This window comes from Theobroma umbraticum, unplaced genomic scaffold (genome assembly GCF_002168275.2).
Source record: "Theobroma umbraticum cultivar Fairchild unplaced genomic scaffold, ASM216827v3 scaffold_299.0, whole genome shotgun sequence".
Lineage (NCBI taxonomy): Eukaryota > Viridiplantae > Streptophyta > Magnoliopsida > Malvales > Malvaceae > Theobroma > Theobroma umbraticum.
Window position 1 is genome coordinate 966,642 of NW_018397285.1, and position 7,621 is coordinate 974,262.

The following is a 7,621-nucleotide window of genomic DNA, read 5'->3' on the forward strand; positions in this document are numbered from 1 at the left end:
CAATTTCAAGATCGAGCCGGCTATCATCACCATGATTCAAACTTCAGTTCAGTTTGGAGGCCTTATACATGACGATCCAAATGCCAATATTTCAAACTTCTTAGAGATATGTGATACCTATAAACATAATGGTGTCAAAGATGATGCAATTCATTTAAGGCTTTTCCCTATTCATTAAGAGAGAAAGCTAAAAGTGTGGCTAAATACACTCCCTATTGGATCCATAACATCATGGGATGATCTTGCTGAAAACTTCCTTGCTAAGTTCTTTCGTTCTGTCAAAACAGTAAAAATGAGGAATAATATCATATCATTTATGTAGCTAGATTTTGAATCATTGTACGAGGCCTAGGAAAGATACAAGGACTTGGTTAGGCATTGTCCTCATCATGGTCTTCCAAAATGGCTACAAGTGCAAACATTCTACAATTAATTAAGTGGTCATGTTCAAACCACCATTAATGCCATCGCAGGAGGAGCTTCAATGGCTAAGACAATTAATATGGCATACAGTTTGTTGGAGGAAATGGCATCAAACAACTACTAGTGGCCAGTAAAGCGATCAATGCAAAGGAGAATAGTTGGAGTTCATGATGTAAATGCCATTTCGGCACTATGATCACAAGTAGTAATTCTAACTAAGAAACTTAAATCTTTTGGTACAAACTCTATTCACAGTCTTTGGGTAGTTTTTTAGTATTGTGGAGATGATTATTCAAGCAATTAGTGTCCAAGTAGTACAAAAATAATGCAGTTTGTGGGGAACAAATAGTAAAATAATCCTTACTCCAACACTTGCAACCCAAGGTGGAGGAGCCATCCAAACTTTTCGTGGGCCAAAAATCAAGGATCATTTTCATCTTCAAGGTCAAATACGAGTCTTAAGTTCCAACAGTAAGCACAAGTGCTTGTCCTAGATAAGAAGCCTGCTTTAGAGGATTTGCTAATGCAATTCATGACAAGAATGATAATATCCTTCAAAATCAAGCACTTATCATTCAAAGCCAAGCAGCATTAATCTGAAATCTCAAGAGTCAGGTTGGTCAGCTTGCTAACTCATTAAAAAATAGAGCTCAAGGAACATTACCTAATACAAAGGCAAATTTGGAAAGGGAAAGCAAAGAACATGTCAAGGCCATCACCTTAAGAAGTGGTAAGGAAGTTTAAAGTACCCTAAAACGAGCTAAACAAAAAGACAAGATAGTGGAAAGTGAGACAGAGATTGCAAGCTTTGGTGAGTAGTGTCAAGAGAATGAGACCAAGGCAACACTACCACCACTACCTTTTCCTTAATGTTTGAAGAAAAAACTAGGGGAAAACCAGTTCTAGTAATTTGTGGAGCTGTTTAAAAAGCTTCACATCAACATTCCATTTGTTAAGGCTTTAGAGCAAATGCCTTCATATGTAAAATTCTAAAGGATATATTGTCCAAGAAAAGAAGGTTCTATTACTAAAATTTCACTACGCAAGTATATGTATCCAATAGATAGTATATTAGCAGGCAGAGTGTCGATTCTACAGAGAATTGATCTAAAATTTTACAAACTACTAAAATTAGAAAAAATTAATCTTATCCAAACACTCAAAATTAATTGATTAGCTAAAACTAATTAACTAAAATTTAAACTAATAGAAAAAATCAAAATACTAATAACTTGAGGAAATATTAAATCAAACAAGCCTAGGATTGCAATATCACTCACACTTCATCTAAATCTTACCTTTCTTTCTTAACTTATTTCAAAGGTTTGAATTGCTAATCTAGAGTCCTAAATTATTTATAAGGGTCTCTCGACTCATCTTATAAAAATATATATTTTAGTCAAAATACTATATATCTATGTGAATTGAAATTAAAATAGATTCATTAAGTTCAGGCTCTAATCTAGCTACATATGGCCTATAGGTATATCCCTATCCTATACACAAATCAAGTAATATGATCATATGCTATCCCAATTTTAGTGTATACTAAACTCTCTTTCCCAAGTTTGTTGAGGTTCCTAAATCAATTTAATTGGTGGCCAAGCAATTAAAAGCATTAAGAACAAATTGAAATAAACAATTCAAATCCCATTGAAAATATGTAAGAAAGAGATTAAAAATTTAGATTACATGCGAGTTCAATTGCAATCCTAGAAAAATAAATTAGCTCATAATATCTAATAAAGACAATATCCAAAGAAATTTAGCCATGAATCCAAGTCAAAGAAAATAAGAAAAACACAAAAGTAAGAGAGAAAACTAATAGTTAGAGCTTTGTGATCTTGATTCTCCCTCCAATTCTCTTGTTTTCTTGCTTTGTTCTGGGCTTCAAATCTCTAGAATAGTTGCTTGCTGCCTTCTCTTTTAGAATCTCTGAAAAAGGTCCATTAAGTAGGCTCTAAATAACCTAGTTCAGAGCTACTTCTCTAGCGCTGCAGCTTTGAGTTCTTTGGAAATTTGTATGTGTGCTTCCTTTCATCAACACTGCAACCTTGTTCTCCTAGCGCTATGACAGTCTATCAAATTCAAATGCGAGTTTCACCCTAATATGTTCTGAACTAGGCAAAGTGGCAAATGTAAAAGTTTTATCCCTATCTCTTAACTTTCCAATGGATCAAGAATCACATCAATTGAACTTTCAGATTGAAGGATATGCTTCAAATACCGCATCATGTTCAGTCCCTGCATACTGCTACAGTGCTCCGACTTTGACAAATATTTTGACCATGATACAATCAGAACTGGGTGAATTGGTAAACATAAACTTGTAGTCCTTTTTCTTAGAATTTTAGTGGTCTAAGAATCACCTTATTTAGAGTTTTTTAAAGAGATATATGGTCAAAATACTGAAACATATATGAATAAAGTCATTACCATACTTGCACTAATTTTCATCGAATGAGCCTTTTTCATCAATTTCTTACAAAATCCATAAGAAAAATTAGCAATTACTACTCTTAAAGTAATTTAAAACAAAACAACATAAAAATTTAACTAAAATAACTAAATTAATTACTTAACAGTAATCAACTTAAACAGAAAAAACACCTAAGAATGCTAAAATCTGAACCTAAAATCTAAAAAATCTAGCTACTTAAGCCCTTAAAAGGTGTCAAAATAACTCTATATAATAGAGTTATTAGGTTCAGTGAATTTGACATAGTAGTACTCATTGAGGAGTGCAGCACTATCATACTCAACAAGCTCCCTCCAAAACTAAAGGACCTTGACAGCTTTACTATTCCATGCACAACTAGTGCCTTATTTTTTGTGAAGGCGTTGAGTGATTTGGGGGCAAGTATTAATTTGATGCCTTTATCTATCTACAACAAGTTGGGTTTGGGGGAAATTGAGCCCATTATTATGACTCCATGATTGGTAGATAGAATATTCACATATCCGAGAGGTATAATGGAAGTTGTACTTGGAAAAGTGGTTTAATTCATCTTTCTTGTAGACTTCATATTACTCTATATGGAAGAGGATAAAGAGGTTCCTATTATCCTTGGGAGACTTTTTTTTTGCACTACCAAAGCACTTATCGATATGGAGAAAGGAGAATTTACCTTGAGAGTACAAGATCAAAAGGTAAGATTTAACAATTTTAGAACTTTAAAGTTTACTAATAATGATGATGAGTGTTTTGCAATTAGTGTGGTGGATAAGGTCACAAATGAAGCTTTTAGGGAAAGTCTTCCTAATGACCTATTTGAGACATAATTGGTTGTTGACTCTGAGGCAAGTGATGAGGCTGCCATAGAATGTGTAAATGTGTTGAATGCCCCATCTCGAGTCTTGGGAACCCAATTTGAGGTGTTAGATCTCAATTCCTCTTCATCCTCACTAGTGAAGCCGTCTATTGAAGAACCACCTAATTTGAAACTCAAACCATTGCCAAACCATCTAAGGTATGCATATCTTGGTGACTCATCTACTCTTCCTATTGTTGTTGCATCTGATCTTACTAACAAGTAGGAAAATAAGTCACTAAGACTTCTAAGAGAGCCCAAAAAGGCTTTGGCATCGACAATTACATATATAAAAGGGCTACGTCCTTCAATGTGCATGCATAAAATTTTGTTGGAGGATAATCATCGAGCCACTATCGAGCATTAAAGAAGATTAAACCCAATCATGAAAGAGGTGGTAACAAAAGAGATTATCAAGTGGCTAGATGCTGGAATCATTTACATTATTTCTGATAGTGAGTGAGTAAGTTTGGTGCAATGCGTACCAACAAAAGGTGGAATGACAGTGGCTACAAATGAAAATAATGAGCTCATTCCCGCAAAGACAATCACTGGATGGAGAGTCTGCATAAACTACTGAAAGCTAAATAAGGCCATAAGGAAATATCACTTTTTTTTACCATTTAAGATACTACTGTTTCTTGGATGGATATTCAAGATACAATCAAATTGTAATATCTTTAGAAGATAAACAGAAGGCAGCATTCACCTATCCGTATGGCACATTTGCCCTTAGAAGGATGTCATTTGGACTTTGCCATGCTCCAGCTCATTTCAATGATGCATGATGGTTATCTTTTTCGATATGGTGGAGAAAACACTAGAGCTAATTATAGATGACTTCTTAATATTTGAAAATAATTTTGATGAATGTTTGGTGAATCTCGACAAGATATTGAAAAAATGTGAAAAAACAAACTTAGTTTTAAATTGGGAAAAATCCCATGGTATAAGAAGGTCTCGTCTTTAGTGACAAGGTATCGAGCAAAAGATTAAAGGTGATCAAAGCAAAGATAGGAACCATTGAAAAGCCTTTACCAACAACCTCAATTAAAAGTATTAGGAGTTTTTTTGGACACGCTGGTTTTTTTCAATGATTTGTTAAGGATTTTTCTAAAATTTCTAAACCTTTGTGCAATCTCTTAAAAAAAGATGTGCCATTTAATTTTGATGATGCATGTCATGCTGCATTTATAGAGCTAAAAAAGAAATTGACATTTTGCACCCATTATAGTAGTTCTTGATTGGTCACTTCCGTTTGGGCTTATGCGTGATGCTAGTGATTATGTTGTAGGTGCATTGTTAGGATAAAGAAAGGATAAAATTTTTCATTTTATATATTATGCTAGCAAAACATTGATCAAAACCCAGATGCATCACACCACCGTTGAAAAAGAATTATTAGTTGTTGTTTATGCATTTGACAAGTTCATGCATACTTGATTGGCACATAAGTTATTGTTTACATTGACCACTCTGAAATTAAGTATTTAATTACTAAGAAAGATACCAAGCCAAGGTTGATAAGAAGGATTTTGTTAGTACAAGAGTTTGATTTGGAAATTAAGGACAAAAAAGGCTCAGAGAATCAAGTAACAAATCATCTATCAAGGTTAGAGCATGATAACCATAGTATGGACTTAACTTTGATCAACGAGTCATTCCCTATTGAAGAATTGTTACAAGTTAGTCAAAATAATTTACCATGGTATGTCGACTATGTCAATTTCATTGTAAGTAAACTTATCCCTCCCAATTTAACTTTTCATTAACGAAAGAAATTTTTGCATGATGTAAAATTTTATGTGTGGCATAAACCATTTTTGTTTAAGCATTGTGCTTACAAAATGATAAAAAAGTGCATTCTAGAGGAAGAAGTTGAAAGTGTGTTGAGACATTATCACTCTTCAGAATATAAGGCCATTTCGGAAGAGATAAAACAACAATTGAAGTTCTTCACTCAAGTTTGCATTCTCACAAGTTTGTTTTGCATTATGAAGATGTCAAAAAGTGGGGAACATTTCAAGAAGACATGAGATGTTGCTCAATAACATTCTTGAAATGGAAATTTTTTATGTTTGGGAATTGATTTTGTTAGACCATTCTAATGCTCTTTCAACACTAGCTACATCTTGGTGGCCATTAACTATGTGTCAAAGTGGGTGGAAGCCTTAACTTTGCCAATAAATGATGCTAAGTGGTGATGAAATTTCTAAAGAAAAGCATTTTCACTCAATTCGGAACACCAAGAGGTATTATGAGTGATGAAGGGAGCCACATTGGTAATAAATATTTTATAGTGTTGCTTGCAAAGTATGGAGTGACATACAAGGTGGCCATGACCTATGACCCTCAGACGAATGGACAAGTTGAAGTGTCCAACTATGAAATTAAAAAAAAATTAAGAGAAGATGGTATCTCCAACAGGAAAGATTGGGCTAGTAGACTTGATGATGCACTATAGGCATATAAGATCGCTTATAAAACTTTGATTGGTATGTCCTCATATCGATTGGCATTTGGAAAAGTATGTCACCTTTCAGTTGAGTTAGAGTACAGGGCATTTTGGGCCATCAAGAAGTTAAACATTGACTTAGAAGCAATGGGTGAAAAGCGTTTGCTTTAATTGAATGAGAAAGATGAACTACGCTTGGATGCTAATGAAAATGTCAAAATTTACAAAGAAAAGATGAAAAGATGGCATGATCAAAAGATTATTGATTGTTGTTTCGAGCTAGGTCAATCCGTGTTGTTGTTTAACTTAGGCTTAAAGTTATTCCCGGGAAAGTTGAAATCAAGATGGTCAGGACCCCTTATTGTTGTTAAGAATTTTGAGAATATGGTGCCCTAGAAAGCAAGTATATTCTCATGCTTAATTGCATTAAATTTATTTGTAATGAAAGTACATTTTGATTATAAGATGAAGAGTTTGTTTTAAGTAAGCATTCATTATCTAGTTATTAAGGTAATATGATTCTATTGAGATATTAAATACATTTGTATGAAGGTTCATACATAAGAGACATGTATTTTAATTGAATCTAAAAATTGTTCATAGCCACATAATAAAGCTGGTCACTTTATTGTGTTTAGGTTGTAGTGTCTAGATTACTTCCAATGAAACGAATGTGATTCATTTCAATAGAATAATGTCTCAAATCATCGCAATGGTTGACTTTGAGTAATGACACTATAACATGAATTGGAATTATGTGAGAATCAAATTTAAGTTTAACTGTTACTTAAATCTTGATCTCACACTTATACATTTGCTTATAGTAAAACCAAAATCCTAATGGATAATGACTCGTGTTTAATCTTCTTATAATCTTTAATTTACAAGGAACATGATCATCATAAATCATTGATCTAGACTTCGTATTTTGGAATTATAATCTAGATGAACATTTGGGAACATATATCTAAATAATGGAGTTTATAGCATTAACATCACTTATAGTAATTTCAATAAGATTGGTGATTAATTTGGGCCCAGTGGATTGATGAATAGTTGCTCATCACAATTAGATACTTAAAAAATTAGATCTAGAGTATTAAATCACTAATTGGATAAAATTTGAGACTAGAGGACAGAATTGATATAAAAGGTAAAACGGTTATTTCACTTTTTGTCATTAGATGGTTATGAGGGTTCACAATATAAAGTTTGTGATTGGACAACTACTAATTAATATCAAGTATTGAATTATTTCTTATAATTATAGTTAATCCAAGAGTGCAACCATGAATCTATGGAGTGAATTCATAGTTAAAAAGCTTGATTTATTTTTCAATAAGATTAAGAATAATTCTAAGTTTACTGGAGCTTGGAATATCTATGTCCAAATAGATCCCCCTTTTAGCTTCATAGAATTCAACTTGTTTAT

The 7,621-nt window shown here is 33.1% G+C and overlaps 1 non-coding gene across 1 annotated transcript; it reads right to left on the reverse strand.

The window, feature by feature from the left end:
• Window positions 1-289: 289 nt before the first annotated feature.
• LOC149526252 (small nucleolar RNA R71) lies at window positions 290-396 on the reverse strand. The gene has a single exon (XR_016352203.1). It is a non-coding gene; the product is annotated as a small nucleolar RNA R71 (small nucleolar RNA).
• Window positions 397-7,621: the final 7,225 nt, after the last annotated feature.